The 12,605-nt window shown below is 28.8% G+C and overlaps 1 protein-coding gene across 1 annotated transcript in view; it reads left to right on the forward strand.

The window, feature by feature from the left end:
* The window catches only part of LOC123290952 (cadherin-87A-like), a 261,023-nt gene that overhangs the window by 224,485 nt on the left and 23,933 nt on the right, over positions 1 to 12,605 (forward strand). The window lies entirely within an intron of this gene.

A 12,605-nucleotide genomic window follows, 5' to 3' on the forward strand; every position in this document is an offset into this window, starting at 1 on the left:
TTCATAGAGTCAGTTCCTTGTTTTATAATGTTATGTCATCTTTAAAAAAAAAACATCCTATTTAATAAATTATGAATACCTAAACTAATTAGGTATTTTTGTACTTGCATGCTAACAAAATAACAAACATTTTTGAAATCACTTTTTAAATAAATAATACAAATTTTTTTTAAGTGGTGTAAAGTGGATGGATTCAACCCAATTCAAAATACCAATAGGTACTTATACAAATAGATAAAAAGTGTTTTCAAGGTCGTATAATTCATATTTTGAATATAATTGCATCAACTTATTCTTGTTAAAGTGGTCAAAAAATATTTTTTGTTGTTTGTAGTTAAATCCAGTTAAATAGGGGAGAAAACCTTCCAAAACTGATAAAATCAAATCTATACTTAAACAGTGCATAATAAAAATACTTTTATTAACCATTGGGACGTTATGGCATATGAATAAGTTTGTGTCAGGGGCATCCGTCATCAGAGCATTTAATTTAAGATTCAAATTCCTAGACATTTACAAATCCAAGCATTAATCAAAGTACTTAATAGAAAATTACTTAGCGTCCATGAAATACTTCGTCCAAATCGACCAAAAATCAAATTTTTACCTCTGAATTCATTTACGTAATTCCACAGTGAACTTAAGAATAAATTGTAATGATTTAAGGTAACTCAGATGTACTGAACCCTTTGCCTGTTGCTTAGATAAAATTTGTTTAGCATATTTAATTGTCAAGATTATTTTGATAATAATGAAATTTAATGAGTATTTAATGAAAAACACATGAATTATGTTAATAAAATTAGTGAAAATTTACTTATTAATTACATCACACATTTCTAACGATTTTTTATCTCTAAAAAAATGAATAACATTTTGGCATGCGGTTTCTTAAAATAGAACTTTGATAACAGATTTAAGCTGCGTTTCAGCCTTGGCGTTGCATAAGTAGGTGGATATTAAGAAATCTTAGTAATTTACAATAATACTGTTCAAATGTAAGAATGAACTGTTTAATAAAAAATAGCTCACTTTTTTTACTGGCCTACTCATTCCATAGACCACTGTTGTTTTTTTTTAAGATTTAAGCCTACTTATGACTGCCATAATGACCGCTTAATTTCACGGAAAACTCGGATTTAATTTCTCAATTCCGAGACGCAAAAGAGTGGTAATATTGTTCTTTTGTAGCATACAAGTGACCAAACGTGTGAACCAATTTTAATGATTCTTATCTTAATCGATGTGTCTTAATCTTAAGAGGGCCACTGAGGATATGGCAGTAATGAAAATACAATAGGGCGACCACTAGACGTTATATTTTGACAAAGAAAGTAATGAAAGTCGACGCGCTATGTAATATCCTAAATAGCTATAAGCTAGAAAAATCGATTGTTTTAAGAATCATTAAAATCGGCTCACAAATTTTGGTCATTATGGTGCCGTAAAATTAGGCAACATAAAAACATGGGCTTTAAATGAAAATCGACGAGCTATTTTGGGTGGGATATCAATGATTAGGTATTGAAAATCTAAAAAATGAAAAATCAAAAAATATTTTAAAAGATAAAAAAAACACTGGTCAACAAGATTTGATTTTTTTTCTTTGTCACATTGATGCGACAGACATTTCTTATAGTTATTGAGGGTGCTAAATTCGAATTCGAATTCAGAATTTCTCTAATACATAAGGTTTTCGAAATATTTTTAGCTAAAATAGGGAAATATTCGTTTTTTGGTTATATTTGAAATTCCGTAACGCCACTATGTAATTATTTTTTCATATGAAAAATTGGAAGATTTCCTTTGCCTTCTTTCTTCCTTTCGACTCTTCGAGAAATCAGATGACATTTATTATAGTTAAAATACCTATACATTGTATTACTAATAATATAAATATTTATATATAATTAATTAATTCTATACTTATATATTTATATATTACCTATTCTATTTCTTGGAAAAAGATTTTGGAAAATGGTTTTTGAGGGGGAATTAATGATATTTTCTGATGACGTAAATGTTTTCGTGAGGAAAAAATATTCAATGGTGAAATATGACCTCGAATTAAGAAGAAAAACAAGTTTTTTTCATGTTAAGGGACAAATTTAACGATAACGGGATGTGCTGAAGCAATTTTGCAATCAGATTCATATTCAGCACGTCAAAAACTTTTCAAAAAGTAAAGTCATGCTTCTGTGACAAAATTTGTGTTGACCAGTAAAATCAGTCCAGTAGTTAATATAATAACTTTTACAGTCGGGATCATTAAAATCTAGGCTGGCTAAACTACAGGACTTTTGTTTGTTTCACTTTTTAATTAATGCAATCGGCCTTTTTTAATTTTAATTTATTTTTGTATACTCTTAATTTTCTCTGAAATATTCAATCCATTCGATCCATAAGTGCGTTTATTTTGTCGCTCAATTTAATTTTTAATTACATCACATTTTTTTTATAATGCAATTTTCAAGATGAAATTAATTATCATATAAAATTTTTCATTATCATAAGGATTTTATGATATGATAAAAACTATTTTTGTTGTAAAATACACTAGCAATACATATTATAACAAGTAATGGTGGAGTAGCTAAATAATACTAAAACTGTATTGTTGTTAAATTGATTTTAGAAGAGTATGTAGTAGTTGTAATGTAGTAGAAATCATCTTAAGGTCTTAAATTTAAACCTTATCATCATGTTTTTGAATGAATGCATTTCTATCTATCTCTGTGTATTTTATAGAAAGTATTTTATTAGTGCCTTGTCTAATCACACGATAGCACATGACTAAGGAATATACAAAGTGGACCATTTTAATCTATTATGGCCAATAGCTCGTTTTGTAGTTAAACAATGTAAAAAATTACTTAAACAAAAGTTTCATTTTCATTTTCACAATTTATATCACACAAAAAAACTATTTGTTTTATTGACGTTTAACATATTTCACTACAAGAGTTTGCACTAATTTTGATTGTTAACTTGATTAAAATGAACTTATATATTGTACTGTAGTTAACTTGAAGAGTCTGTATTGTTATCTGACCGTATCGCACGCTGTGCGTCGTTTATATAGTTACAGTCAATTATTACCGTAGAGTCTAGCAAATTCTAGAACATTCACGTGTAATCTATTGTATATATTTTACTTGTATATGTTTTCTATCTCTGTTTGAGTAATATAAAACGATAATGTTTTTTTTATTTTTAGAATTGTCTAGAATTCTAGATAATTCTATAGTATTTCAAAATTACATTTGTTTTTAAGAAAGTTCTAGTGTATGGTTGACTAACCATAGCGAAAAAGTAATTAAGAAAGATATGAATACAAAGTGTATTCATAGTCGAAGGTTGTTGCTGTTACCACAGTTGTCCTACAAGGGAACATCATGTTCTGATTACAGAATGAATCTAGCTCTCCGGGTTGCTTTAAGGTATTTTCTATTCTAAAACTATGGTAAAGCTCACTTTTCAGCAGAATTTAACGAAATTTTGTTTTTCACAAACTAAAAATAAGGCTCACTATTAAATCCTATAGTGTCAGAGATTCTAATCGTTTAAAATACGAGATAATTAATTAATGCCTAAGTTCCCAAAGACGAATTCTGCAACTTCAAGATTTCATAGCTAACATTATTCTGAGTTTGTGAAATAAAAATAGGCCAAATTTGCCGACAAGTGTTTTCATACTGAAAATACCTTAAATGTCACTTTAGAACCAAGGTAAGAGATAACACTTTAAAGTAAAAAATTTATCCGAATAAAAACATTTACAGTTATTTAAACATTTTTGCGAAAATCGTTAGTTTTCAGAATTGTAAAAAAATTCCGCCCATGTTCATGACTTTGATCTAAAATTCTGTTTTTAAGGTCATTTGACCTTGAAAATTAACTTGAACTTAAAAGTCATGAATACAAACGAATAATCTTTATTATCCTTGATATCTTTTGTCTAAAAAACGTTTTTAAAGCTAGCGTATTTTATTTCGATTAAATGCAATAACGACATATTTTTACGTCGTATTTCCTCCTAAAGCTAACGATGTTCGAAAAAAAGTTTCAAATAAAAAATTTAAGTTCTTTTATAAGAATCAACTTTCTAATTTAAAGTGTTATTCTATCTCGTACATTTTGGGATCTAAATTGACTATTATAGCAACCCGGGGAACCCCCATCAAACTCTGCAACTTTTGTTTAAGTTATTTTTCGATTGGTTAATTACAAAATGAGCTATTAGCCATAATAGATTAAAATAGTCCATCCTGTATGTTCACGGTAATACAAAAATCATTATCGCGTTTCATCGTTACAACCCGATATGAACCTTAGTGTATCATTTGATCACTTTTCAAAAGAATCGATAATATTGAAAATTCTCCCCCAATACCTAAATCAATTATTTTTTATTATTAATATACGTATTTCGACTGCAAAGTAGTTATCATCAGTATAAATTAGCTAATCCTTATTTTTCATCTGAGTTCACCTTTTGTCGTTAGAAATACCTTAATGAGTATTCAAGAACATCCAGTATACCATGTGTGTTTGTATTATCTAGGCATATACGTATCTGTAGTATGACAGAATACATCCGTTTAGTAATGCATCTAAGCGAGAGGTATTATATACATGTATTAACATTAGTTGGAAGACGCTTGGAGAGTGGGACTTTTTTAGTTACAGATAACTAGTAAGTATGAAACAAAACTCCCACTCTCTGCATGCATACAACAGAAGGTCTGTCGTATGGTATCTGTAGTCTTACAACACATGTAAATAATACCTCTCGCTTAGATGCATTACTAAACGGATGTATTCTGTCATACTACAGATATGTATATGCCTAGATGGTACAAACACACATGGTAGATAACAGAAATTAAGGTTTCCGCATCGCGTGAGAGAAATTTTATATTTTACCGCTATCATCTGATTAGACAAGGCGATTTTCTAAAGGCTTTTACTATATCATTTGTAAAATAGTATCAAATTGGTGTTAGTATAACAAGGGACTAGGGATACAACACAGCGTAACATTTTACTATCTAATACATTTATAGTAAAGCTACTTTTCCAAGAGATAGAAAGAGACATTACATATATATATCTATAGTAAGTAATTTACATGAAACATCTATTAACAATACTTAAAGTTTATAATCCCATAAAATAGTAGCGACAAGATTGTCGTATTGCCTTGTTATATCATATAAATACAGACATTTATTTTATAGTGTAATAAGGGATGATTATAAAATTTATAAGAATCAAAAAACAACTACCTACCTATCTGCTAACTAAATGGTACACGATTAATTTTATTATGTAAATTTTATTAAAATGTAGAGATAAATTTTAAATTCACGTTTGCTTATTTTAATTATTCGTAGCCATTTGAAATTTTTACATAATTTAACCCTTAGAAACAGAATATAAGGGGGTTTAGGGAAGATAGCCTGTCATCCAAGATGTAATATAAATATTTCGGTGATCTTGGATCATCAAATATGTCTTTGATTCAGTTTCAGCTTTTGGTCCAATCAAAGCGACTTTTTCACTTGGAGATAGGGAATGTATGGTCCATGAATATACCCTTGTATTTCACCCTCAAGTAGTATAATTTATTAAGATAGCAAAAGCTATTAAAAATATCATGTATGACGAACTTTGACTCATATAAAGTACACAAAAATTTTAAATAAATGTAAAAATCTAGTTTCTTAATTACAAGTGAAAACAAGCTATTGACTGAATTGTTGAAATATCCTGTATAGTATAGAAAAAAAACAACATAATAATGGCGGCCTTTTGACCGACTTTTATAACATTTAAAAAATTTTCGAAAGTATTATTGAATAATTTTGTTTTGTTTTTCGCGAATGTTTCACAATATCACTAGTTGACGGTACCTGCAAATTTTCATCTTCCTATCTTTTATAGAAACAAGTATGGGCCTGACGCCCACTATTGTCCATACTCGTCCGCCATAACTATTGCTAATGTTACTGTCCCCTCAATGATCAAATCAGAATGACGTTCACACCGATACTGACATAGCGATATCCACAAAAAATATCTCACCGTGTACGTTTATGGTTACTCTTTCCTATATTATGTACTTTTTTTCCGCCAAGCGTAAGCTATTTTTATTTTCATATCGATAAAAAGAGAAAACTATATTGATTGAACGGTTCTGATTAATTTCACTTTTTATATACACACGTAGAAAGCAGTGACCGTTAATTTCATCGGTTGCTCGAAGTGGGTAGACGAATTTTGGCTTGTTTCTATGGAAAATTATGTTATAAAATAATGAAAACAAGTTGAGAGACAAACCATTTATTATTCTGTATATTAGTTTATCATTTCTCCGTCCGGTGGCATCTCTACAGCGGTTTGTCGACGTTATTGGCGTTTATTTTAGAAAAACCATTTTTAATTTTAAAATTACATGAAAAATCAATTTTTTTTTAAATTTTTCTTAGTAATTTTAACATACAAATTCTCTCTAGTAAATTATTAAAGCAAACGAATATAAAATCTTTTAAATACACTCTCTGTTTGTGCAAGTAAAAAGTAAATGTTCCAGATGATATTCTCTCCACTTAATTGTTAATTTTTCCACTATAATTATTTCATTAAAAATTATGCCAATTCTACAATTATACATTAAGAATGAAAACCATTAAAAAAAGAAGACATTGGTATATAACACCTAACACATTTAAATAAATCACTTGTATAATATTACTTCCCTTAATGATATACCTAGGACTAGGTACAGCGTAGGTACATACATAATGTAGGCTTTATATTCAATGTTTTACGACACAGTAATTGGAACTGTCTAATTTGGTACCGTTAATCGTTATTTGTTACTGTAATTTAATTTTATAACAAGGTATGTTCGAAAAGTTTCTTAACTAATACTAATCAATTTTAGAAATATAAATAATGAATAGTATATATAAAACTAGCTGTGTCTCGTGGTGCTACCCCCGATTAAAAGAGAATCATGAAAAAAATGCGCTTAAAATCTATTTGACAAACTTTTACAAAACCCTTAAAAAAACACTGTTCCGGTATGCTATCCCATAGGAACCGTGCATTTTTCTTCGATAAAAATTAACCTATGTCATTTTCTGACCCCTAAACTACCACTATTTAAGCAAAAAATCATGTCAATCTTTTGCTTTTTGAAAAGTTAAAGCAAATCGATCCCACGGGAGCATACATTTTACGAGAAAAAAAGCTATTCCTATGTGCTATTCCAGCCTATAGTCTATATCTGTACCAAATTTCATCCAGACTATAGACTATCTCTGTACCAAATTTCATCCAGATCCGTTCAGCCGTTCGGACGTAATTGAGTAAAGTAAGGTTTTAACTTTAATTTAAATAATTTTTTTTTAATTCCCACTGACTAGTTTTTGAGAAAAATACCAAAACATATCATCAATCTACCGTTTTACCATAAACCAATGTTAAATATGCCTACTTTTGAAGTCATTTGTTTCAATAGTCGAGCGACCCCTCTAAGATTTTCTGGATTGATTTAGACTAACTCCAACTTCAAATAAAAAAAATCGACCTTTTTATTTAAAATTTCCTTGGTGCTCGTACTTTTTAAAAGTTCGATTTTTAATAATTAATTACACAAAAACAACAAATTTTTCCCAAAAAATTAAACGTTGAGTTAGCAATTAATAACATATTAATAATTCTTATTTTTATTATTGCATTGCCTTAATGCCCGATCAGCCTTAACTATATAAATTCCATCCTAAGATAAATAATATTATTCCGGTTTTGAATCGAATATCTAAAATGCGAAAATGCCCTTAGTATAAATTACAATTCCGACACAAAAATAAATTTAAAAAGAAAAAAATGAAAAATAAAAGGTGCATTTAAAGTTTTTCATATAAAACTTATTGCAACTCTAGGTTTTTAAAGACACAGAGCAAACAACAAACTCTTAACTCTCATTTTAATATTATACAACTCGTAAAACTATTTCTCTTCCAGACATTTTCTATGTTTTTGTGTATGACTAGTCGTAATGTTTGTGACGTGATATACTTTCAACGATGCATACATAAAGTAATAAAAGTTCATGAAACATTGAAGATAGAATTAAGATAGTTACTTAAAAAGTGAATGTATGTATATATTTGAGACTTCTGTTCCGAAGTTAGTTTATAAATTCTGTTAGAACTTGGGAAAATTAGAGAAAAATTAAGAAGAAAAACAATTATAGAAGAAATAACAGACAAATATCATTCATTTAATAATTTTAAATGTATTTTATGGAAAAACGAGTGCCGCTTATTATAATTTCTATATAGGAAAATATTTGACATGCTTTTAACTAAAGAATATTAGTTTTTCACATTTTTCTTAAGAAAATTATTCTTTTAACAGCTCGGCGTAAACTTTAACAGCCCAAATCTATAAATTTATTACTGTAAAGTTATTAAAATATTAATCTACTTACTAAGGGCATTAATGAGAATGCATATACACCATTAAGTACACAAATTATACTTTCTCAAGTACCTAAGAAATAGCGAAGTCGATCAATCAGTTTTGTTGCAATTACTTCCATTAGAATTACTTCCTATACTAGGAAGCTAGTAACACAAAAATTAATCTAGAAAAATGGGGGGGGGGATCGAAATTGAAAGGAACTTATTACCCTGCTATATGTTCAAATCGAATATAGAAGACTGTATTTAGCAGTTAAATATATATATATATATATATATATATATATATATTTATCTGCTAAATTTACCTCGAAATTTGTAATAATCGCTATTAATGCAGTGTTCACTTTACATGTAAATAATAATTCAATCTGCAACTTTTTCTAAATTCTTTGTACACTTACATTAAACATCGTAATTATAAAATAATCGTATTAATTCCCTCTTGACTCTTCTTCAACTATACCTAGACCCAACCAACACATTTAAAACTTTCTTTGTCACGTAATTTTCATAATATACGATCGCATCGTTTAAAATAGTCTATGACGGATACCATCTCACAAACACTATTTATTTTGTAAACTGTGTTATAAAGGTGTTTTTTCCTTATTGCAATGAAAAATAGTCTTAAAACCAATCAAAAAAATAACTTAAACCAAAGTTGCAGAGTTTGATGAGGAACATCATGTTCTGACATTTGTCTGTAGCCATCGTGTTTTCTTTCGATTAATTGCAATAAAGTTATATTTTTAAGATTGATTTCCTCCGAAAGCTAACGATTTTCGAAAAAATGTTTTCAATAAGAAAATATTAGTATTACTTATTATTGTTGTTCACATTTAATCATGCACACAATATTTACATCATGGTCTGTTCGACTAATTTTGATATATAATATGTTACATACATTCGTAAACTAATTATTGACAAATACTTGTCTAGTAATTTTAATTAAAGAGAGAATTGAAAAAAATACGCTGAGTAGGGCGCTTGACATGAATCCAAGAAGTCCGGGTTCGAGTCCTGGTTCGAGTGTATATTTTTCAATTCTCTCTTTAATTAAAATTACTAGACAAGTATTTGTCAATAATTAGTTTACGAATGTATGTAACATATTATATATCAAAATTAGTCGAACATACCATGATGTAAATATTGTGTGCATGATTAAATGTGAACAACAATAATAAGTAATAATAATAAATAAGTGGATAAACAAAGTAAAAAATCATTGAGTTGAAAAAATTGCATTCGTGTCTAGAACTCGAATAGCCTAATTGGTAGGGCGCTTGACATGAATCCAAGAAGTCCGGGTTCGAGTCCTGGTTAGAGTGTATTTTTTTCAATTCTCTCTTTAAATAAAGAAAATATTAGTTTTTTATGGGGATCAATTTTCTAATTTAAAATGTTATTCTATCTTTTAGTTTTTAGGACCTAAATTGACTATTAAAGCAACCCGAAGAACTAGGTCTAATCTGATGACAGAACATGTCATCTCCCATTAAACTATAAGAAAAGAGCTAAGAACAAAGAAACAATATCATTTTTGAGTGATCGATAGAGAGCGATGTTGAAAGTACAGGACGAAAAGTGTTCCGATTACTGGATATTTCTGATTATCGAGTGTTCCGAGTGATTAATTCAAATGGCATATATTATAATGTCCTTGTCGCCCATCACCTTGGTACTATTTCATCGAATTTGCCAAAAAAATGAAGAAAGCATTAATAATAGAGAAGCTGCATTAAATTTTTTGTTTCATATATTTTTTAACAAATAAACCGGTAGTGGCGTATTAATCTCTGTTGAAGCTGTAAACCAATCCGTTTCTATGGAAATTTGCGTTATAATATAGTGAAAGTCAGCTGAGAAACAAACCATTTACCATTATTCATGTATTTTCATCATTTCTCCATGTGATGGCGTTACAAAAGCTAGATGTTGACGTCACTGCCGTTTGAATTTATATTATAGAAAAACCATTTTCAATTGTAAAATTAAATGAAAAACAATTTAAAAAATTTTTTTATAATTTTTATTAGCATCTAATTATACCATGCATATATGTAATATGCAAGGTATACTAAGTTTAGTCCCAGGTTTGTAACGCTTAAAAATATTGATGCTATGAACAAAATTTTGCTATAGGTGTTATAGAATCATTTAATTAGTCCATTTCTGGTTGTCCGTCCGTCCGTCTGTGGACACGATAACTCAAAAACGAAAAAAGATATCGAGCTGAAAATTTTACAGCGTACTCAGGACGTAAAAAGTGAGATCGAGTTCGTAAATGAGCATCATAGGTCAATTGGGTCTTGGGTTCGTAGGACCCATCTTGTAAACCGTTAGAGATAGAACAAAAGTTTAAATGTAAAAAATGTTCCTTATAAAAAAAACACAACATTTGTTTGAAACATTTTTTCGTAAACATCACTGTTTACCCGTGAGGGCGCCAATTAGGCGGAAATTTTACAGTATGTACTATAATCAGTTATGTATGTGTCACATGTACGTATGTGTTATGTGATAAAGAAATCAACACTAACTATGCATGGTATTTCAACAATTAACTCAGTCAATTGTTTGTTTTTACTTGTTTTTAGTAAAAAAAATAAAAAACATGCAATTTCTCTATCCTTTACCTCGAACAACAATAAAAATATTGATAAAAATAAGGAATTTTTTTTTTTTTGCTACAAAAACTTTTCAATCCAGTTATTATTAGTTTATTTTATAAGGGTTATATTTATTAGATGAACACATGATACAGTGAGTGGGTGTGTTAGACGTGCGTGTAGTCTGATATAATAATACAATTCATAAATAAAATAACGGTCGCCAGTTGGGATAAAATAACTTCGATTCGAATACAAATGAAAGGAAAAAATAAACAACAACAGTTGATCATATTATTATTCTTTTATTTTTTCAACTCTTTGAAAAATACACTTTTTTCGGAGAAATTTTTATATCTTTTCGTCTACAGTATGTCCAAAGATTATTTTATAGTATTTTCATAATAAACTGAAATAGGATGCCTTTTTGAAAATTGCTAAAGTTTAGTCATAAAAAAAAACGAGTGATCGAAAACTTCGATTATCTTTAACTAACGTAACGCTCAAGTTACGGTTAAAACTTCAATTTTCTTAACTACGAAACTAAGCATGACTTGTTCAAATTTTATCATGTCTGTCTACTTGGCAACAAACCAATCTCGAACGAAATCGATTTCAATTAGATTTTCTTATCTCAAATCAGGTAAAATTATTCGATTCGACCGGGTAAAAAACCATCGTATATAACTACAGCTTCGAAATTTCACTTGTTTCTGTATTTGCTTTTTACTTTTTTTTTTATTTTACTTATAAAAAACTGCTTTTGAAAAAAATAAATTATTCTAAAAACACCATAGAGATAATACCATAGAGCTGTATAGAAAACCATAGAGATAATACCGTAGATCTGTATAGAAATAGAAACACAATAAGTGAATTCTTGACCGCAGTGAGATAAGTAGAAAGAGACAGAGGCATTTTAAGCGTATAAGAGAGACGAACGTAAGAGAATTTTTTCTGTCTCTACAGCTATACGCGCATTCTTTACCTGTCTCTCTCTACTTCGATGAACCGTTTTTCCGCAACTTTGCAACTCTATGAAAAATACTTAAAATGGCTATTATTGGCTTGGCTAATCCTTGTATCACGTGGTATATTATCCAAATATTTATAATGTATATGAATATTATATTGTATATACCAAAATTACAGTTAATAAATCAACTTTAAAATAAAGTTTTATAAATTCGTTCCAGCATTTTAACCTCAATAATTCTTTATTATGTAACATTATAAAATATATGTGTTACTATCAAAATCCGAATATTGCTCTGAAATAGATGTTTCTAGAATGTACTAGTTAAAGATAGCAAACTTCAATTTTATTAAATTAAAAGTTTAAAAAGACCTCCCACAGAGAAACAAATCTGATCGATTAGTTTGTGGAATCGTTGCTCCTTAACGGATGTACAGAGTTTTTTTAAAGGTAAGTTGACCGAGAGTGTTCTTAGTTATATTTCAAGAAAATCTACTAAGCCGTTTACAGATCATC

This window comes from Chrysoperla carnea, chromosome 1, assembly GCF_905475395.1.
Source record: "Chrysoperla carnea chromosome 1, inChrCarn1.1, whole genome shotgun sequence".
NCBI lineage: Eukaryota > Metazoa > Arthropoda > Insecta > Neuroptera > Chrysopidae > Chrysoperla > Chrysoperla carnea.